Here is a 12,376-nt window from a genome sequence, read left to right on the forward strand (position 1 = left end):
AAAAAAAAAAAAAAAGAGATCCTCCTGCCTCAGCCTCTCAAGTAGCCAGGACTATAGACATGCATCACCACACACACCTGGTTAATTTTTAAATTTTCTGTAGAGACAGGATCTCACTATGTTGCCCAGCCTGGTCTCAAATGCCTACCCTCAAGCAATCCTCCCACCTTGGCCTCCCAAAATGTTAGGATTACAGGTGTGAGCCACCATGCCCAGCCACTTTCATTTTCTTTCTTTCTTTTTTGAAAGTGCAGTGGTGCAATCTCAGTTCACCACCACCTCTGTGTCCTGGGTTCAAGTGATTCTCCTGCCTTAGCCTTCCAAAGTAGCTGGACTACAGGCTCATGCCACCATGCTCAGCTAATTTTTTTTGTATTTTTAGTAGAGATGGGGTTTCACTATGTTGGCCAGGCTGGTCTCGAACTCCTGATCTCGTGATCCACCTGCCTTGGCCTCCCAAAGTGTTGGGATTACAGGCGTGAGCCACCATGCCTGGCCTCTCTTTAATTTTCTTACAGGTTACTTCTCCTGGACTTGAAACCCAACACAGAGTAATATTCAAAGTCATTAAAAAAGAATGAATTAGCTATCATACTGGTCTGAATAAACGTGATTAACTTAAATAACTCTATTACCACTCTCTGAAACCACAGTGTTTATTTTCAGTTCATTCTCCTGAGTTCTGGACGGTTGGGTGTGACAAAACTCCTGAAAAGAATATATATTTCAAGAGAACTAAACTACATACCACTTTGACTCATGGATATAAGTGTAAAACTCCTAAGCCAAATATCCAGAAAAGAAAAAAAAAAAAAAGAATTAGAAATAATAAATACAGTTAATTTAAGACAACCAGTCATTCAATAGAATATGATAAATTGTGGTCAGGTCTGGTCAATGAATTGTATAACTGAACTGAACCAAAATACATAGAGGTATGCACTACCATTTTGGTGCTCTTTAGCTGACAACACCAATCACCCAATACATGGTTTTCTATGGTATCCAGGTATGACTTCAGAATCTTTGTCAGCAAAATCCCTTAATTCACTACCAATAGTAAGCAGACATATTGCATTGCAACTATTTTCATTACTTGTTTTGCTTTTTTTTTTTGAGACTAGATCTCACTGTCACCCAGGAGTATAGTGACACAATCTCAGCTCGCGACAACCTCCTACTTTCAGGTTCAAGTGATCCTCGTGCCTCAGCCTCCCAAGCAGCTGGGACTACAGGCGCATGCCACCATGCCTGGATAATTTCTGAATATTTAGTAGAGACAGAGTTTCACTATGTTGCCCATGGTCTTGAACTGGCCTCAAGTGATAAGCCTGTCTTGGCCTCCCAAAATGCTGGGATTACAGGCATGAGCCACTGTGTCTGGCCTTCCCTGCTTGTTCTAATAATTAACAGCTAATTGTTTTCATAAAGACCTTAAACCTAGAAATTGTTTATTGGGCAGAATGATTCTTACAAGAGACAATTTTTTCAGAGCAGCAGGCAATTTCATAGCCACCATATCTAAACTTGGATCTATGTCTGAATGTCCATGGAATGAAGAAGCAATAGATAGTTCCTAGATGAGTAACGTTCCCCAGTAAACTCAATGGTAAGTCAACTCAATGGTAAGCATACCCTTATTTAATATTAATCTACTTTAGGCTATTTCTAAATAGGCTTCTACAAATAAATTATTCTTTTTAGTGATCTACTTTTTCTTTCATTAGAAATTTCAGCTGGTTGTTCATACAGAAACATTTTTTCTTTTTAAGAGACAGGGTCTCGCTTCGTCACCCAGGCTGCAGTGCAATGGCATGATGATAGCTCACTGCTTCCTTGAATTCCTGGGCTCAAGCGATCCTCCCACCTTAGCCTCCCATGTAGCTAGAGTCATGCGCCACTATGCCTGGCTAATTTTTTTCTTTTTGAGATAGAGTCTTGCTCTGTCACTCAGGCTGGAGTGCAGTGGCACAATCTCAGCTCACTGCAACCTCTGCCTCTCAGGCTCAAGAAGTTCTGTGCCTCAGCCTCCAGAGTAGCTGGGATTACAGATGACTGCCACCACACATGGCTGATTTTTTATTTTTAGTAGAGATGAGGTCTCACCATTTTGGACAGGCTGGTCTTGAACTCGCGAGCCAACAGCCCTGGCCTCCCAAAGTGCTGGGATTACAGGTATGAGCCACCGTGCCTGGCCAATTTTTTTATTTTTTTTATAGAGACAGGGTCTTGTCATCCGGTTGGTCTCAAACTCCTGGGTTCAAGTGATCCTCCCACCTTGGCCTCTCAAAGTTCTGGGATTATAGTGTGAGCCACTGTGCCCAGCCATATATACAAACATTCTAAGGAATGTTTTCCCTACTTAACCTGTATTCACAGCTCAAGTCAGTTCATCCTTCATAGGTTATTTGGTAAGTGATACATCTAAAAAAGTTTTTAAAAATTTACATATAAAATTAATTTAGACTAAAAACTTATAATTTGTATTGTTTCAAGTTAAGAAAAACAAAAATAAAAAAGTGTTAGCCTTTTCGGGAAGTAGACTCTTTGAAAAAAAAGTGTTAACCTTAGCTAGGCCCATAACACCCTAAACAATCCTTTTACTCACACAAAACCGCAATTCCAAATAGTCCATTCTTTCCTGAAATCATTTTCTTACATATACTTGTAATGGCACTTAACACCGTATACTTTGTATTATTTAATTAACTGCTTTGGAGGAGATAAGGATTTGAGTTTTTCAATTAATAATTTCAGCTCCTTTGTAACTAAAATTTATAGTTACATGCTGCTTTAGAAATAATGGAAATAAGGGAAAATATTTACTTGAACATTGTCGGGTTCTGTCTTAATTTCATCTAGCAGCCCCAGCCGTGATGCCTCTGCCTTGTCACATTCACCATCTAACAATGGTTCTTTCATTTCAGTATCTGATGCAAAGGAATCCTCCAATTCCAAACTAAAGGATATCTTCCTGAAGAACAGTTTCCAGATTCCTAAAATAAAATATTGATAAAGAGTTTGATTTTAAAATTAGTCCTTCTAAATATGGTAATTTTCTAGAACCACAAAAGGTCTTTAGACAGCTTGAAATCAGGTTCCTTCACTGTAAAAACACTGGCTTCTTTCCTTTCATCCATTTTTCAATATAGTTTTGCTCTACTCTTTTCTGGTAGCTACTACCAACTCGGTGCTTTCTTCTGGAAATAGTCTCCATTTCTGTTCCACCAAGCCCCTGAATGCAGCACAAAACCACCAAAACTTACAAGTTTATTTTTAACTTTTCAATAGTAGAAAATGTAAAGCTTTCGGTTCGGGGGTGGTTGCTTACACCTATAATCCCAGCACCTTGTGAGGCCAAGGCGGGTGGATCACTTGAGGTCAGGAGTTTGAGACCAGCCCGGCCAACATGGCAAAAACCCATCTTTACTAAAAATATAAAAATTAGCCGGGCATGGTGACGCATTTTCTCATTTTACCAGTCTTTTTCACATATACTTATTTTACCTACTTTTAAAATGTCTGTTCCTCAAAAGCACAATTCCTCAGTACTCTTCCCGCCTGCTCTATCATCTTGAACTCCTGGCTTTTAAAAAAAATAACCAAGTTGGCCAGGCACAATGGCTCATGCTTGTAATCCCAGAACTTTGGGAGGCAGAGGTAGGTGGATCGCCTGAGGTCAGAAGTTCAAGATCAGCCTGATCAACATGCTGAAACCCTGTCTCTACTAAAAATACAAAAAATTAGCCAGGTATGGTGGCATGAGCCTGTAATCCCAGCTACTTAGTAGGGTGTGAGAGAACTGCTTGAACCTGGGAGGCTGAGGTTGCAGTGGGCTGAGATGACACCACTGCACTCCAGCCTGTGCAACAGGGCAAGACTCTGTCTCAAAAAAAAAAAAAAGAACCTGTTGGCCAGGTGCAGTAGCTCATGCCTGTAACCCCAGCACTTTGGGAGTCCGAGGTGGTAGATGAGCTGCGGTCAGGAGTTTGAAGTAGCTCATGCCTGTAACCCCAGCACTTTGGGAGTCCGAGGTGGTAGATGAGCTGCGGTCAGGAGTTTGAAGTAGCTCATGCCTGTAACCCCAGCACTTTGGGAGTCCGAGGTGGTAGATGAGCTGCGGTCAGGAGTTTGAAGTAGCTCATGCCTGTAACCCCAGCACTTTGGGAGTCCGAGGTGGTAGATGAGCTGCGGTCAGGAGTTTGAGACCAGCCTGGTCAACAGGGCAAAACCCCGTCTCTACTAAAAATACAAAAAAATTAGTCAGGAGTGGTGGTGCGTGCCTGTGATCCCAGCTACTCAGAAGGTTGAGGCAAGAGAATCACTTGAACTCGTGAGGCGGAGGTTGCAGTGAGCTGAGATTGCACCACTGCACTCCAGCCTGGGCAACAGAGACTGTCACAAACAAACAAATAAACAAAAAACCAAGTTTTTTTTTTTTTTTTTTTTTTTTTTTGAGACAAGGTCTCACTCTGTCACCCAGGCAGTGGTATTATATCCTTTCACTGAAGCCTCGCCATTCTGAGATCAAGCAATTCTCCCACCTTAGTCTCCTGAATAGCTGGGACCACAGGCATGTGCCACCATGCCCATTTAATTTCTTTTTTTTTGCAGAGAAGGCGTCTCATCATGTTGTTCAGGCTGATCTTGATCTCCTAGGCTCAAGTGATCCTCTCATCTCAGCCTCCCAAAGTGCTGGAATGACAGGTATGAACCACCGTGCCTGGCCTATGATCACAGCCTCAGATTCAACTATCACCTATGGGCTGCTCTTCCCCTACATTCCTAAGCTTCGACCCATATACCCAATTCTCTATTAAATATCTCCACTTGAATGTTGAATCTCCACAGGTCCCTCAAACTCAAGGGGTTTGAACTCTGGTCTCAAGCAATCCTCTTGCCTCAGTAAAACGATATTCTTTTATTACCCCCACAAACCTGCTTTACAGATATTCCCTTTCTTTGTAAATGGCAGTGTCATATACCTAACTTCCCATGCCAGAAATCTAGGATTAACCTGGAATTCTTCTCCCTAAATCTAATCGTGAAATTAGATCAATCTACCTTTTATATAAGTGTTAAGTCTATTTTCCCATCATACATCATGACTGCTTCACCTTACCACCCAAATCAATAGATTGCTTTTTAGTCAATAGGCAGCTAAAATCCAAACTAACAATATACAAGACTGTTTTGCATTCAGGCTTTATAAAAATTCCATTTTACAATTTTTGAGGAACTACGAGAGCAAGATCTCTTTCAAAGACAGAATGGTTCCTTGTGTTCTTCTTTTTCCTTGACTGAGGCCTACTTTCCACTTTTCTAGTAGCTGTGTCACCTCTGATTCTAAATCCGTTGGAACTCTTTTCCTTCATGCTACCCTAGCTTGGCTTCAGAGTGCTTTGCTTCCTGTCTCCTAGATCCCCCGTCTTTGATCAACCCCAAGACAAACATCTACTCTTGAAAAAGGGCCTTATAAGCCAGGTGCGGTGGCTCATGCCTGTAATCCCAGCACTATGGGGGGCCGAGGCAGGTGGATCACGAGGTCAAGAGATTGAGATCATCCCGGCCAACATGGTGAAACCCCATCCCTACTAAAAATACAAAAATTAGCTGGGTGTGGTGGCCCATGCCTGTAGTCCCAACTACTCTGGAGGCTGAAGCAGGAGAATCACTTGAACCCAGGAGGAAGAGGTGCAGTGAGCCAAGATTAAGCCACTGTACTCCAGCCTCATTTCAAAAAAAAAAAAAAAGAGGGGGAGGGCTTACAACTAATTATTACGGAGGGCAGACAATAACTAACACGAATGTGGAGAAGTTGAAGTTCTTACAGGATCACTTAGAATAATGGGATCCAAAAAAGAAAAAAAAACAAAAAACCTCTTGCAGAAGTAATTCCAGGACTATGGTTTTATTCTGGCTGAGTACATGAAAGACCTAAATAATTCTGCCAGTATTTTTTATTTTGGGGATTGGGGTTCAAACACTTTCCCTCATTTCTATCCTTAATTCCGCTTTTGTTGAAAGTTCCTATCCCAGTGCAGGAAGTTAAACAAGGCCTGAGTGCAAGTGCAATAAATAGTTCATACAGCCTCTGTCCAGCCCATCTGAGCATTATACACAAGCAGCAAAGCAAAAATCACTAAAAATTAATTATACACAAGCAGCAAAGCAAAAATCACTAAAAATTAACTATCTGTCATTAGGTAGATTCCCTTCACCTAAAAGTAAATATCTAAACATCAATTAAAAACAAAGCACCGAGGGCCAGGCACAGTGGCTCACACCTGTAATCCCAGCATTTGGGAGGCTGAGGTAGATGAGACTAGCCTGGCCAACATGGTGAAACTCGTCTCTACTAAGGATAAAAAAAATTAGTTGGGTGTGGTGGTGGGTGCCTATAATCTCAGCTACTCAGGAAGCTGAGGCAGGAGAACTGCTTGAACCCAGGAGCCGGATGCTGCAGTGAGCCAAGATTGTGCCATTGCACTCCAGCCTGGGTGACAAGGCAAGACTCTGTTAAAAAAAAAAAAAAAACCCAAACAAACAAACAAAAAAAACAAAAACAAACAAACAAAAAAACAAAGCACCAAGTTTTGCGCAGTGGCAGTATCATAGCCAATGAGGTTTACATGAGGTACAATTATTGCTATTTGAACAAAACAAAATAAAATAAAACAAAGCACCTATGGGCTTTGGCATCTTGCAACCCCTTCAAAGTGTCATCACACAAACAGAAAAAGAACGGAGGCTGGGTGTGGTGGCTCATGCCTGTAACCCCAGCACTTTTGGGAGGCTGGGGTGGGCAGATCATGAGGTCAGGAGCTCGAGACCAGCCTAGCCAACATGTTGAAATCACATCTTTACTAAAAATAAAAAAATTAACTGGGAACAGTAACTGTATCCAAAAAAAAACCAAGCCAGGCGTAATCTCAGCTACTTGGGAGGCCGAAGCAGGAGAACCACTTGAACCCAGAAGGCAGAGTTGCAGTGAGCCAAGATCGCGGCACTGCACTCCAGCCTGGGCTACAGAACGAGACTGTCTCCAAAACAAAACTAAACAAAAACCAGATACATCCAGGCATAACAGAGTATCCTTTAGCATACTAAATCATTTCACTGGAATCAATTACAAAATTTAAAAGGCTTGACTGGTAAGGGCCCTTTCTAAGACAGAGTAGTAGAAACCCAAGCAGAAAACAGCCAGGAGACGGAGTTAGAAATACTGGGTTCTGAAGTAGCTGGAACTCAAGAAGCACAATCTGGGAGAGGAGGTAACCACAGAGGAATAATATGCATACAAATCTCCCCTCCTCCAAGTCATTAGCTGACTCCTAAACTGCACATTAACAGAGTGAGACTTCAAAAACTTAACAGACAACAGCAGTTAAAGGTCAAAGAGCTGATAAGAGATTATAGCAGCTATGCAGAGTTCAGAGTTGAAATTTAAGACTAGCAAGCTAAAGGGATTTTGGTAAAGACCTAGATTTCCGGTTGAAACTCATGGAGGGCCTTGCCCTAGGAGTAATGGCTATGCCCCAGGAGAAAAAGAGACCACTTACAAGAAGAAAGGACAAACTAAAATAGACCAGCCTTAACAAAGCCTATAATCAACCCTCAACAGGATCAATGTCATTTGCTACTACTATCCACCTGCCTAATGGCAACCTTACCCTGCTCTGAAGGAAGTACATCCAGATGCTAATAATGTTCATTCAAAATGTCCAGAATCTAGTAATAATTTATGGACCAAAAGTAATTTTTAAAATGCCAAAACTGACTGGAAAAAAAATGGCAATAGAAACAAACCCACAGGTGGCTCAGATATTGCTCTTGTCAGGCAAGGACTTGGTTGTGTTTCAGAAAACAGCAGAGAAGATGGAGAAGTTCTATAGTGACCTGGAATCCATAAAAAAAAAAAAAAAAAAAAGAGTTAAATGGAAAATCTAGAATTGCAAAGCACAGTGAGGAAATTAAGACTTCAATAGATGAGTATCAAATTAGTGAAGAACACAGGCTAGAAGGTAGACTTATGCACAGAGATAAGAAGATAGAAAATGGAAATAATGTGCCATGTGGGATTCCTATTCAGCTCTAGAGTAGGAATCTAGAATAAGATGTCATGTGGGATCTTTTATTCAGTTCTAGAATGACAGAAAATAGACATTGCAAAAGAAGCAGTATTTGAAAGAAAATACCAGGCAAGGTGGCTCACACCTATAATCCCAGGACTTCGGGAGGCTGAGGCAGGAGGATCACTTGAGCCCAGGAGTTTGAGACCAGGCTGGGTGACACAGTGAGACCCTCATCTCTACAAAGAAGTTACAAAAATTAGCTGGGCATGGTGGTGGACACCTGTAGTACAGGCTACCTGGGAGGCTGAGGCTGGAGGATCACTTGAGCCTAGGAGTTCCAGGTTACAGTGAGCTATGATTGCACCACTGCACACCAGTGTGGGTGACAGACTGAGACACTATCTTGAAAAAAATAAATAAATAAAATACGTACAATTTTTTGGGACAATTTCCCAAAACTGAAGAAAAACATCAAACCACATGAATTCAAGCTCTGTGAATCACAAGTAAGACAAATATAAAGAAAAACACAAGTAGCATATCATAGTCACACTGGTGAAAACCAAAAAGAAAAATTTTAAAGCAGTAAGAAGGCTGGATGTGGTGATTCACACTTGTAATTAGAGCATGTTGGGAGGCAGTGGACAGACGACTGCTTAAGCCCAGGAGTTTGAGGCCAGCCCCCAGCAGCACAGTGAGACCCTGATCTCAAAAATAAATAAATAAATAAATAAATAAAATAAAAAATTAGCTGGGTTGTGATGGTGTGCACCTGCAGTCCCAGCTACTCAGGAGGCTGAGGTGGTAGGATTGCTTAAGCCCGGGAGAGTGAGGCACAATAAGTCGTGATCATGCCACTGCACTCCCGCCTCGGGGGACACAGTGAGACCCTATCTCAAAAAAAGAAAAGAAAAGAAACAATGAAAGCCAGAGCCAATGTAGTATCTTTAAAGTGCTGGGGAAAACTCTCCATAAAATTCTGTATTCAGTAAAGATATCCTTCAAGATTAAGACCAAAATAAAGGCATTTTCAGATAAATGAAAACACTGTAGAAATGCTAAAGGAAATTCTTTAAGCTAAAGTAAAATAGTAGATGTGAATTTAGCATATAAGTTGGAAAGGAGGCCAGGCATCGTGGCTCACACCTGTAATCCCAGCACTTTGGAAGTCCAGGGCAGGCAGATTACTTGAGGTCAGGAGTTTGAGACCAGCCTGGCCAACATGGTAAAACCCCATCTCTACTAAAAAATACAAAAATTAGCTGGGTGTGGTGGTGCGCACCTGTAATCCCAGCTACTTGGGAGGCTGAGGCAGGAGAACTGCATGAACCCAGGAGAATGCACCACTGCACTCCAGCCTGGGTGACAGTGCAAGACTCTGTTTCAAAAAAAAAGTTGGAAAGGAAGAAGAAAACTTTTTTTTTTTGTAGACAACATGACTGCCTATAGAAAACTCTTAAGGAATGTCCCTCACCCCACCCCTGCAAAAGAAACTAGAATAAGTGAATTCCACAGAATCATAGACTACAAGATCCACATTTTATAATTTCCTTTCTTAACACTTATCTTCAACACTGTAGAAATTCTAGTCAGATAAATAAAGCAAGAAAAAATAAGACATAAACTTTGAAAAGAAATGAAATTGTTATTATTTATAGATAACATGATTGTGCACATAAAAAATTCAAAAGAATCTCCAAATCACTAAACTTAGCAAGATATTCAAAAAGCAATTCTGGCCAGGTGCAGTGGCTCATACCTTTAATCCCAGCACTTTGGGAGGCTGAGGCGGGTGTATTACCTAAGGTCAGGAGTTTGAGACCAGCCTGACTAACATGGTGAAATCCATCTCTTCTAAAAATACAAAAAAATTAGCCGGGCATGGTGGCGGGTGCCTGTAATTCCAGCTATTCTGGAGGCTGAGGCAGGAGAATCACTTGAACCTGGGAGGCGGAGGTTGCAGTGAGCCCAAATCGAACCACTGCACTCCAGCCTTGGCGACAGAGACTCTGTCTCAAAAAAAAAAAAAAAAAGATTTATTTTATTCAATTGAGTTCTGCAAGCTCTTTTATTAGCCTGATAAGAAGGCTGGAGGCAAAAGGCTATATGCTTTTCAAACCAAACTATAACGTCCATGGTTAATTCTACAGGCAATGAGGAGCCATCGTTTATACGAAGTGCCTTGGAACCGGGGTTACAGAGTTGAGTAAGATTTCCCACCCAGTAAGTATATACAAGGTATAGAGCAGAAATGAGAAAAGAGAAGACGGTCAGTCTTCTGGCAGGTGAAATTTGAGCTGGATTTTAAAGTGTCTACCAACCAATAATGGGGGATATTCCTGGTATTGAGACAGCATGTACAAAAGCACAAATAGCGGGGCACGGTAGCTCACGCCTGTAATCCCAGCACTTTGAGAGGCCGAAGCGGGTGGATTGCTTCAGTTTAGGAGTTCGAGACCAGCCTAGGCAACATGGAGATTACCTGTCTCTACAAAAAACACAAGAATTAGCTGGGCATATTGGTGAGCACGGGCGAGGGGAGCGAGACCCTGTCTCAAAAAAGAACAAATACATGGGAACTAGAAGGAATGGGACTATTGTTAAAGAGTGCTAGTAGAAGGAACTGGAAAGCTGGAAAAGAAGCTGGAAAAGAGGACTTGGGTCATGTCAGGAAGGTCCCTGACATTAAATACCTTAAAACTAATCTTGTGAATCATCACCGTCCAAACTGTGCTTTTGGGGTTCAGCAAACATTTCATTCTTTTGTTTTTTTGTTTGAGACGGGGTCTCGCTCTGTCGCCCAGGGTGGAATGCAGTGGCGCGATCTCGGCTAAATGCAACCTCTGCCTCCCGGGTTCAAGCCATTCTCCGACCTCTGCCTACCGAGTAGCTGGGATTACAGGCGTGAGCCACTGCACCTGGCCAGGAGTCAAATTTTTGAAAAAGCACTGCTCAGTGAAGGAGAGCTACAGGTGTGATGAGGACTTTTGAAACTTAGGCTGCGGAGGGAGACCCAAAGTCTGAAAGCCCAGTTACGACGCGGAAGCAGGAGGCGGCAAGAATCGCTGGAAGTGGGGAGCAGTAACACCCGAATCTCTGCGGGCACAGTTAAAGGTGGCGACAAACACAATTCAGGTCTGGGCCTGGCCCGGACTTCCCGACCCCCATCTGGCGGAATCTGCACTCAAGTCTCCGTCTCTAATACCCCGACCCGGCGCGTCATCCCCCCCTCCGACAGCAGAAACCCTGCCCCTTTCGAATAAGCCGCAGGAGTAAAGACCGAAACCAGAGTCCCATGAAGAAGCTTACTAATTTCTTCCAGAGACACCCGCCGCCTAAAGCTTCTCAAACAATCCTCGAAGCAAAACGGCCCCGCCGGCCCCGCCCCTCTCCCGTCGTGCTTTGCGGCTGGGCATGCGCAGGGACGCCGGCCCAGCGTGGTCCCGAGTGCCTGCGTTGGGAAGGGCGACCTTGGGATAGAGAGGGTGGGAGAGGGGGAGGGGACGAGTCCTTCTGTCCGTTTGGGATCTTACGCTTGAGGTCATCGCTGGCTGGCAGCCAAAGTGGGACCCTTATGTCAGAGCTCAAGCAGGACAGTTACATTTCCTGGATTTGAGAGATGGCTCTACCACTCATTAGCTGCGTGCTAGTAAGCGATTTGACAACTTCTATAAATCTCAATTTATAGAAGTTGGGGATAATTGTAGTGGCTGCATCATAGGTTTGTAAAGATTAGGCAGGCTTCTGCAGAAGCTGGACTCAAGAAAAAAAAAAAAATTAGGCAGGCAATGTTAGTAAAGTGCCAGGTATAGAGTAAATTCCCAGTAAAATGAAATTATCCTCAGAGGTAGGGAGTTCAGATTTCTTTCATTAGAGGAAGTATATTAGTACATTAAAATTAAAATGACCCCAGGCCAGGCACAGTGGCTCATGCCTGTAATCCCAACACTTTGGGAGGCCGAGGCGGGTGGATTGCTTGAGGTCAGGAGTTCAAGACCATCCTGACCAACATGGTAAAACTCTGTCTCCACTAAAAATACAAAAATTAGCCGGACATGGTGCCGGGGGCCTGTAATCTCAGCCACTCGGAAGGCTGAAGCAGGAGAATCACTTGAAGCCAGGAGGCAGAGGTTGCAGTGAGCCAAGATCGCACCACTGCATTCCAGCCTGGGTGACAGAGAGAGACTCTGTCTCAAAAAATAATAATAAATAAAATAAAACCCAAACTGCATGTCAAAAAAGGGTACATTTTGAATGTGTGTTTTTTTTTTTTTTTTTTGAGACAGAGTCTCACTCTGTTG

General features: G+C 42.7%; 1 long non-coding RNA gene and 1 pseudogene across 1 annotated transcript; one reads left to right on the forward strand and one right to left on the reverse strand.

Annotated features, from left to right (window-relative positions):
* Positions 1 to 511: 511 nt before the first annotated feature.
* Positions 512 to 11,469, reverse strand: LOC108295737. Its single transcript, XR_001821571.2, has 3 exons — positions 11,385 to 11,469; positions 2,827 to 2,996; positions 512 to 708 (listed from the first exon to the last, which is right to left on the reverse strand). It is a non-coding gene; the product is annotated as an uncharacterized LOC108295737 (long non-coding RNA).
* On the forward strand, positions 6,593 to 6,722 carry LOC119469450 (annotated as a pseudogene).
* Positions 11,470 to 12,376: the final 907 nt, after the last annotated feature.

This window comes from Cebus imitator, unplaced genomic scaffold, assembly GCF_001604975.1.
Source record: "Cebus imitator isolate Cc_AM_T3 unplaced genomic scaffold, Cebus_imitator-1.0 Scaffold657, whole genome shotgun sequence".
Lineage (NCBI taxonomy): Eukaryota > Metazoa > Chordata > Mammalia > Primates > Cebidae > Cebus > Cebus imitator.